This window comes from Tamandua tetradactyla, chromosome 5 (genome assembly GCF_023851605.1).
Source record: "Tamandua tetradactyla isolate mTamTet1 chromosome 5, mTamTet1.pri, whole genome shotgun sequence".
NCBI classification, from domain to species: Eukaryota; Metazoa; Chordata; class Mammalia; order Pilosa; family Myrmecophagidae; genus Tamandua; species Tamandua tetradactyla.
Genome location: NC_135331.1, coordinates 5,640,921 through 5,648,835, shown reverse-complemented (window position 1 = coordinate 5,648,835; position 7,915 = coordinate 5,640,921). Strand labels below are relative to the sequence as shown.

The window sequence follows — 7,915 nt, the reverse complement described above, 5'->3', positions numbered from 1 at the left end:
CTCCTCCCTGTCCTTCTACCCTTCCTCAGTCCTCTGACGTGGCTCCCTCTCTGCAATGCAGACTTTCTATTTCTGGGCCCAGGGAAAGGTGAGCTCAGAAAGCCCTTGGCTCACGGTGGACAGGAAGCCGCCCACCTGTGAGGATGTAACATGGCAAAGAGAGAGCAGGGTCGCCCTGGAATTAAGGGGCAGGCAGGTGAGAGTCAGAGAAAGATGCTGTAGAAACTGGGAAAAGCAAAACAGCACATTTACCCTAGAGCTTCTGGAAAGGAGCAGAACCTGCCAACCCCTTGATTTCAGCCCAGGGAGACCTATGTCCAGCTTCTGACCTTCAGAACTGTAAGAGGGTCAATTTTTGCTTGAAGATATTAAATCCACTAAATTCATGGTGGTTTGTTTAAACAGCAGTAGGAAATAAATACACCTCCTGTCTCCTAATGGCTGTGTCTTCTGCTGGTAGTATAGATAGGCTTCCTCCACAGCTGGCGTTTGAGTAGAGGTGGATCTCTGAAGCAGGGGACAGAAAGTAGCAATGTTGTGTGCTGGGGTTTTACTTGTGCCTCCCTGGATAGGGAAAGCATTTGCGAAAGGAGCTCAGGACCTGGAACGCAGGTGTCAGCATAACCAGACACTGTTGCACTTGACCATGACACTCAGACACATTCACATTCTGGCTTGTTTGTATTGACTCACATGGATCTCCTGGTTCCATTAGGAAGGCAGCTTTCAGGAAATGATACATAAAATGACCCTGCACCAGCATCGAGAGACTTGAGATTTGGACTCAAACGCTTCTGGGGTTCAAGTTACTCCAAGGTCATTTGTCAGCTGGGCGACTTAGGCAAATCCCATTAACCTCTCTGAGTCTTTATAGTGAAAAGAGAGTAACGCCATCTGCCATTTCTACTTCACAGGATTGTGGTGCAAGGAAACTGTTGTTGAGGTGACCTCATGTAGAAAAGCTAGTTTACACCAAATGAAAGCAAGATTTTTCTCTGAATAGGACCCTCTACTTTCTGCACAACATAATAGACTGTGCACACAAACATTTTGAAAGTTTAAAGATCCACTGATTTGCACAAAATGTAAACACACCTCATAGTCTCATGTTCTGTCAATTCTTATACTATTCCTGGAGATATTTTTCTGACTAATTTTGATATGATAATATCAGGAAGATTGTGTAATAGATATTTTCCATAAAACTGTAAGGTATTAGTCCACAGTTTAAACTTCTTTTCCAACATCTGTTTTATCCAAGGCTTGTGAGGCATCTTCTCCAGAACCAATCTGCAAATAGTTGTCTAACTGGGTAGGATGACACTTTTAGGACACTAAGATTCCCTTTCAAGCTTCAAAAATGTCCTCAGGGCTACCCATTATTATTCCATAAACATCTAAACCAAACAGGAAGGAAATGAAGCAAAGGAGATGTAAACACCATCCTTTAAACAGGACTATTACAAGTGTATCATTCTCCAAACATTTCTTTTAGGTTTTTCTTTAATGTAATTTCATGCTCTTTGACTATCTAGCACCAAGATGCACATTCTTTTTGAAAAATTTAATTATTGTCACTAAATTAATTCAAACCCTTTTTAAAGTATGTATGATCATCATAGTTCAAATCAAAGGAAAGAAAATGTAGTCAGTTGTTCCTTTTCTAAACCATTTAATCATCAGGTGAAATTAAACAACTATGTAACCGTTTCTGTAAGTGTGTTCTTTTAGGAATAAATTAGGGCAATATTTTGGTACAACTATCAATTAAAAAGTATTAAGTGTCTGTGATGAAGTTGAGATGAAAATAAAAATATACATGAGGTTACAGTGGTCCATTTTCTTGAATGTGTATCTCCACTTTGGGTAGTTTTTGTTAAGACTGTGTGGCACAGAGTAATGAATTTTCATGCTTATTTTCTTTTTAAAAGTTTGAGATATAATTCCTTTATCATATGATTTGCCCACTTAAAGTGTGAATCAGAAGTGCTTAGTCTATTCACAGATATGTGCAAACATTACCACAATCGTAAAACATTTTCATCATCTCAGAGAGAACCCTATACCCTGCCTAAGCAACAACTGATCTACTCTCTGTCTCTACAGACTACCCTATTCCTGGCTTTCATATTAATGGAATTATATAAGACGCAGTATTTGTGTCTGGCTTCTTTCATTGACAATCATTTTTTTCAAAGCTCATCCATGTTGCAGCATGTGTCAGTACTTCATTCCTTTCATGGTCTTTCACTTCCATCTGTGATGGCTAGGTTCTGGCGTCAACTTGACCAAATGATTATGCCCAGCTGTCTGGTCAGCAAGCACTAGCGTGACCATTGCTGCAAGGATATTTTGATGCTGGTTTATTAAATCACCAGTCAGTTGTTGAAATCTGTGGCTGATTACATCTGTGATCAACTAAGGCATCCCCCCCGCCACACACACACACAATGAGATAATCCAATCAGCTGGAGGCTTTTAAGGGGGAAGAGAGAATTTTTATGGTTTCTTCAGCCAGTGAGCCTCTCATGTGGAGTTCGTCCAGACCCTTCATCAGAGCGACCAGCTTCACAGCCGGCCTTCTGCATTTTGGACTCTTCCATTCCTACAGTTGCATGAGACACCTTTGTAAATCTCATATTCACAGATCTCTCCTGCTGTCTGTTTCTCTAGAGAACCCACTTAACACACCACTGAATGGCCAGACCATATTTTGTTTATTCATTCATGAGCTGGTAGATATTTGGGTTGTTTCCACCTTTGGCCATTATGAATAATGTTGCTATGAACTTCAATGTACAAGTGTTTGGGTAGATGCATATATTCATTTCTCTTGGGTATAGTTTTGGTTTGCTAAAGCTTCTGGGATGCAATATACCAGAAATGGGTTTAATTTTTCAAAGGGGTTAGGTTACAAATTTATCATAAATGCAACTAAAAATGTCCAAACTAAGGCATCAATAAAAGGATACCTTCACTGAAGAAAGCCCGATGGTATCCGGGTTCCTCTGTGACATGGGAAAGCACATGGTGACGTCTGCTGGTCCTTCTCTCCCAGCTTTTAGTTTCAATGGCTGTCTTTAAAATGTCTCTGGGCATTTCTTTTTCTCTTAGCTTCTCCTGGGGCATTTTCTTTCTCCATCTCCAAATGTCTCTGAGCTCTGAGCTCTCTGTATCCTCTCATAAAGGACACCATTAAAGGATTAAGACCATTTTGAACTTGGTGGGTCACATCTCCATGGAAACAACCTAACCAAAAAGGTCCCACTCACAGTGGGTCTGCACTCACAAGGATGGATTAAGAGTGTGGCTTTTCTGGGGAACATAGCAGTTTCAAACCAGCACAGATACATACCTAGCACTGGAATATTTGGGTCCTATGTCTTCTCTATGCTTCTGATGTCTTCTTGTCACTCTCTAGCTCCTTCTGGACTGAGAAGACAGTGATTTTCTGGATGACGGGGCCACAGATCTGGGGGTGTGGCTAGTGGCTGGCTTCTCTCTTCCCCAGCAACTCCTCCAAAAGCAGGCGGGGAGCTCTAGGATATCTCCCATGTGCCAAAAGAGGTGTGATCCTCAGAGGTTCCTGAGAGTCAGTGAATGGGGAAAACCTGTCCCTCAGTTTTCACATCCCACAGGGGGGTCAGCACAGAGCACCTGCAGGTCGGATGGTGGTTCCTGAAGATTCTTTTTGCTTCCTATCTAGTCAGTCCTGTCTCGGAAAGAAGTATTCCATGACATAGATAACTTTTCTATTTCTATGCTTTTTATAAAACTATCGCACGTCCATATGCCATTTGCTCTGCAGCTGGTTTATCTGTGCAACTGAAAGTCTACTGTTAGACCATGACAGAAGGATTATATTTTTTCACTTTTATCAAAGCAGACAGTTTTTGACACTTAGAAATTCCAATTCAGCTACTTTAAGCAGGGATCAAATTGCTCTCTACTTACTATAGCTATTGCCAACTCTAAAACTCTCCAACATCTTTAAACTTTTAGCATATCATTTAAAATATATACTAGTAGGAATATGTGTTTGGAGCATGCTAGTAATATAACACATCTTTTCCTCAAATATTTCCAGCATGCATTGCGTTGCTTTATCTGCATTGGCTTTCTAATGCATTGAGGTTCAGTGATTTTATCTTGAGGGGTGCTCTGATTAGCTGCACTTAAAAATGATGCTGATACATTGCCTGAACTCTCAAAATAGGTCAAAGTCACATTATGTTGTGTAACATGAAATAAATTAATATATACCTTAATTCATTTGTTAAAATATATTATTTATTCTTTATATCAGTGAGAAATATATCATTATTGGTGACAGGCCAATGCATGCCAAGGACTGTTTAAGGCCACAAAGCATTAGCATTGTTTTTCTGGATCTGTCTACTTTATATTTTGTAGGAATTATAATTATACACATATAATTTTGCAAATTTGAAGGACACTGATCATTACTGAGGCTTCAGTTTCATTTTGTTACATTTCGTTCAGTGATGGTTTGGTGACACTCTTAGACATTTATGATCACAATGTGTCAACACTAGATGAAATGGTAGCCAAACCTTCAGTCCAAATGGCCAGTTGTGGTTGCAGAGGGCGAAGGGCAAGGGCCCTTGATTAAGCTAGAACTCATGATCAGTGAGGCTTGTCAGAAGACCAAGAGGAAGAGTGTTCTTGCTGTGGGTAAAGAAAGTGTCAAGTTCAAGTTCGAACGAAATGTGAACGAGCACCAAGGAGTCACCAACGATACTGATGACATAACTTGGGAATATAAAGGCCACCTCAGTAATTCCATAGAATGTGAAGGAAACCAGGAGAGGGCAGTTCAGGAGTGGTTCCAACATGGTGCATCCACTGGCCAAGAGGAAAGTACCAACAAAAGCACAACCTCACAGTCCCCCATGGAAGGAAAGGACAAGAAGTTACTCAAGAGTGGTGGTCCAAATGCATTCACAAGCTTCCCCACTCGAGGGAAGTTACCAGAGCCCAATAACCCTGGTGACCTGACAGTGACCTCCAGGGGGTTAACTGACTTGGAGATCGGCATGTACGCCCTGCTCTGTGTCTTCTGCCTGGCTATTCTGGTCTTCTTGATCAACTGTGTGGCGTTTGCCTGGAAATACAGACACAAAAGATTGGTTGTGAGCGAGCAAGGCAACATCCCCCATTCCCACGACTGGGTGTGGCTGGGGAATGAGGTGGAGCTTCTGGAGAACCCCGTTGACATGACCCTCCCTTCGGAGGAGTGCACGACCATGATAGACAGAGGGCTGCAGTTCGAGGAGAGGAACTTCCTTCTCAACGGCAGCTCCCAGAAAACTTTCCACAGCCAACTCCTCCGACCTTCTGACTATGTCTATGAGAAAGAAATGAAGCCTGACCCTATAAATCCTTCGGCCCCAAAGAGGAAGAGAGTCAAGTTTACTTCCTACACCACCATCCTGCCAGAGGACGGCGGCCCCTACACCAACTCCATCCTATTTGACAGCGATGACAACATCAAGTGGGTCTGCCAGGACATGGGGCTGGGGGACTCCCAGGACTTTAGAGACTACATGGAAAGACTGCAGGACCAGATGTAAACTACTTTCCTACGTTCGTATTCACCTTTATGCCTTCTGTTTTTTGAATGGTGGAGCAGTGAGTTCGATCTGCAGCCTCAGGGTACGATATCACAAACCTCCATATATGGACATATGGCAAAATCCTTTCTAAGCAGATACCACAGTCTTGGAGAGTTAAAACAGACAGGTTATAAGCCCGGATGTGCTGATAACATAGGCATCTGTAGATATTGATCCCTTACTAGGAGAAGAGTTTTATATAATGCACACTACTAGCTCGGGTATAATAAATGCTGCCACTAAAGACCTTCTTAGTCATCTGATGACAAACAGCTGTCGGGTATTAGAAAGGATTTTTGAGTTGATTTTTCTATTCCTAGACATTTGTAAGGCTCAATGAACATTTCTTGCTCTTGGCCCAAAATAAGACTTACATGAAAAATAAATAAATTTAGCTATATTTACTAGTTAAAAGCACTGTTCATAGCTTTTACACCACCGTTCACACCAATACTTGTTTTCTTGTCTTTGAAGGATTTTTTTTCGCTGTCTCTTTGGTTTATTTATTTTTATGGTTTTGTTTCTGCTTTTCTTTTTTCTCACTTGTTTGTTTTGCTTCTGGAAACCTTTTGGACACACATCAAGGATAAATTTTTAAAGATTTGTTTGATTTACATAGGGATTTTATTCATTGGGATTTTCCATTATTATATCATCTAAGGATCATCCATATTGGATTTCAGCTTTTTCTGCACTTCACCATTTTGTGACAGTAATCAAGAAGTTTATCCTTGCTTTCTCTTGCTTTCTTTTTTTCAATTGAGGTCTCCTATATCAGCTCTGCATGAGAGATCTTACTTAAAAATACTTATATGCAATGAGAAAATGGCATATTCTACATGGAGTTTGCAAAGATTGGGGAATATCTGCGTATCAAAATAGGTTTATTTTTGTTAAGTTGGTAGCTGGAAATTCATGGGAAAATGGGGAAGCACATTTCTACACGCTACTACGAGTCTCAAAGTAGCTACATTTTATCAATAACCTATTTTACTGAGGGGACTGAAATAAAAATAGGCACCAAATAGATAATTCCCTAGGAAACAGCTGCAGAGTAAACCTGTCATTTCACAAAACAAAAATGAAGAGGAAGAAAAAATAAGAATGATGTTTCAACTTAGCAAAATGGAAATCCACCCATTCAGTTACCAGGAAAACACTGACAGGGTGATCTCAATGAAGTTAAAATATTCACATAGGTCACAGGCTGAGAGAGGAAAACAATGGGCATTCTCAGAGCAAAGTTATAAAAATAAACGACTGTTCTAAAACTCAAGAGGCAGATGCCAAAAAAACACAGGGATTGAAAGAATGAATGTGTTAAGAGAGAAAGAAATCATTCTTGCATTAAAAATACATATATAGACTGCTGTTGAAAGAATAATATAAAACGGTATTTTTAAAAGCAAGATTTCCAAAATAAGATGAGAGAAGATTTTTCTTTATAAAGATGGAATGGCTGCTAAAACCAGTTACTGAACTCCTCTGTTAGACAAAGGAAATGCCCACCACTTTCCAAAGTGCTCGGCGGGCAGGTAGCCCATAGCCGAATTCTGTGCAAGCAGATAAGTCCATGTGGTAGCTGGAACACAATTATTCAAATTAGGCCTATGCTTGCTAAAAGCCATTTTCCATTTTCTCTCTATTTGCATCCTCAACATTTAGCCAAGGCATAATAGGAATTTATTTCTTAAACCTAGGGACCAAAATTGAATTAGGGGATGAGCTGCTCACATGCCCAGCAATACGCATCCCATTAGCAGAGGCTTTGTGAGTGGGGCTGTGAGTGCATTTTGATGGAGAAGCAAAGGAAATTTCCTTCGTGATGAGGACTGCCTTTACAGCTGCATTCAAAGCACTCATTACTGCTTGATGTGTTATAGGAAGCAAGCTTGGGAGCACTGCGTGCAATGGAGGTTTTACACTGGAGTGGTAAACGGCACCGTAGTGGAAGATAGCTTCCTGCAAGCAGCATGTAGCGGTAAGTCTTTGTGCCAAAAGAGACATATGTCACTACAGTCACCTTTGTGTGCTCCACTACAACTTAGCTCAAAATAAAACATGAGTTGGAGGTCCACTGTCAAATACAACTTTTATAATATGCACTGTAAAACTTCAATTTAGTATATGGCAAGAATACAAGCATTTCAGAGGGGAAGCACTGATGACTTGGGGTTTGATTTGTTAATGGTGTTGGAATGCATAATACCAGAAATGAAATGACTTTTAAAAAGGAAATTAAATTACAAGTTTATAGTTCTAGGGCCTTAAAAATATCC

The 7,915-nt window shown here is 40.5% G+C and overlaps 1 pseudogene; it reads left to right on the top strand.

The window, feature by feature from the left end:
• Positions 1-2,991: 2,991 nt before the first annotated feature.
• Positions 2,992-5,619, top strand: LOC143682122 (transmembrane protein 132B pseudogene; annotated as a pseudogene).
• Positions 5,620-7,915: the final 2,296 nt, after the last annotated feature.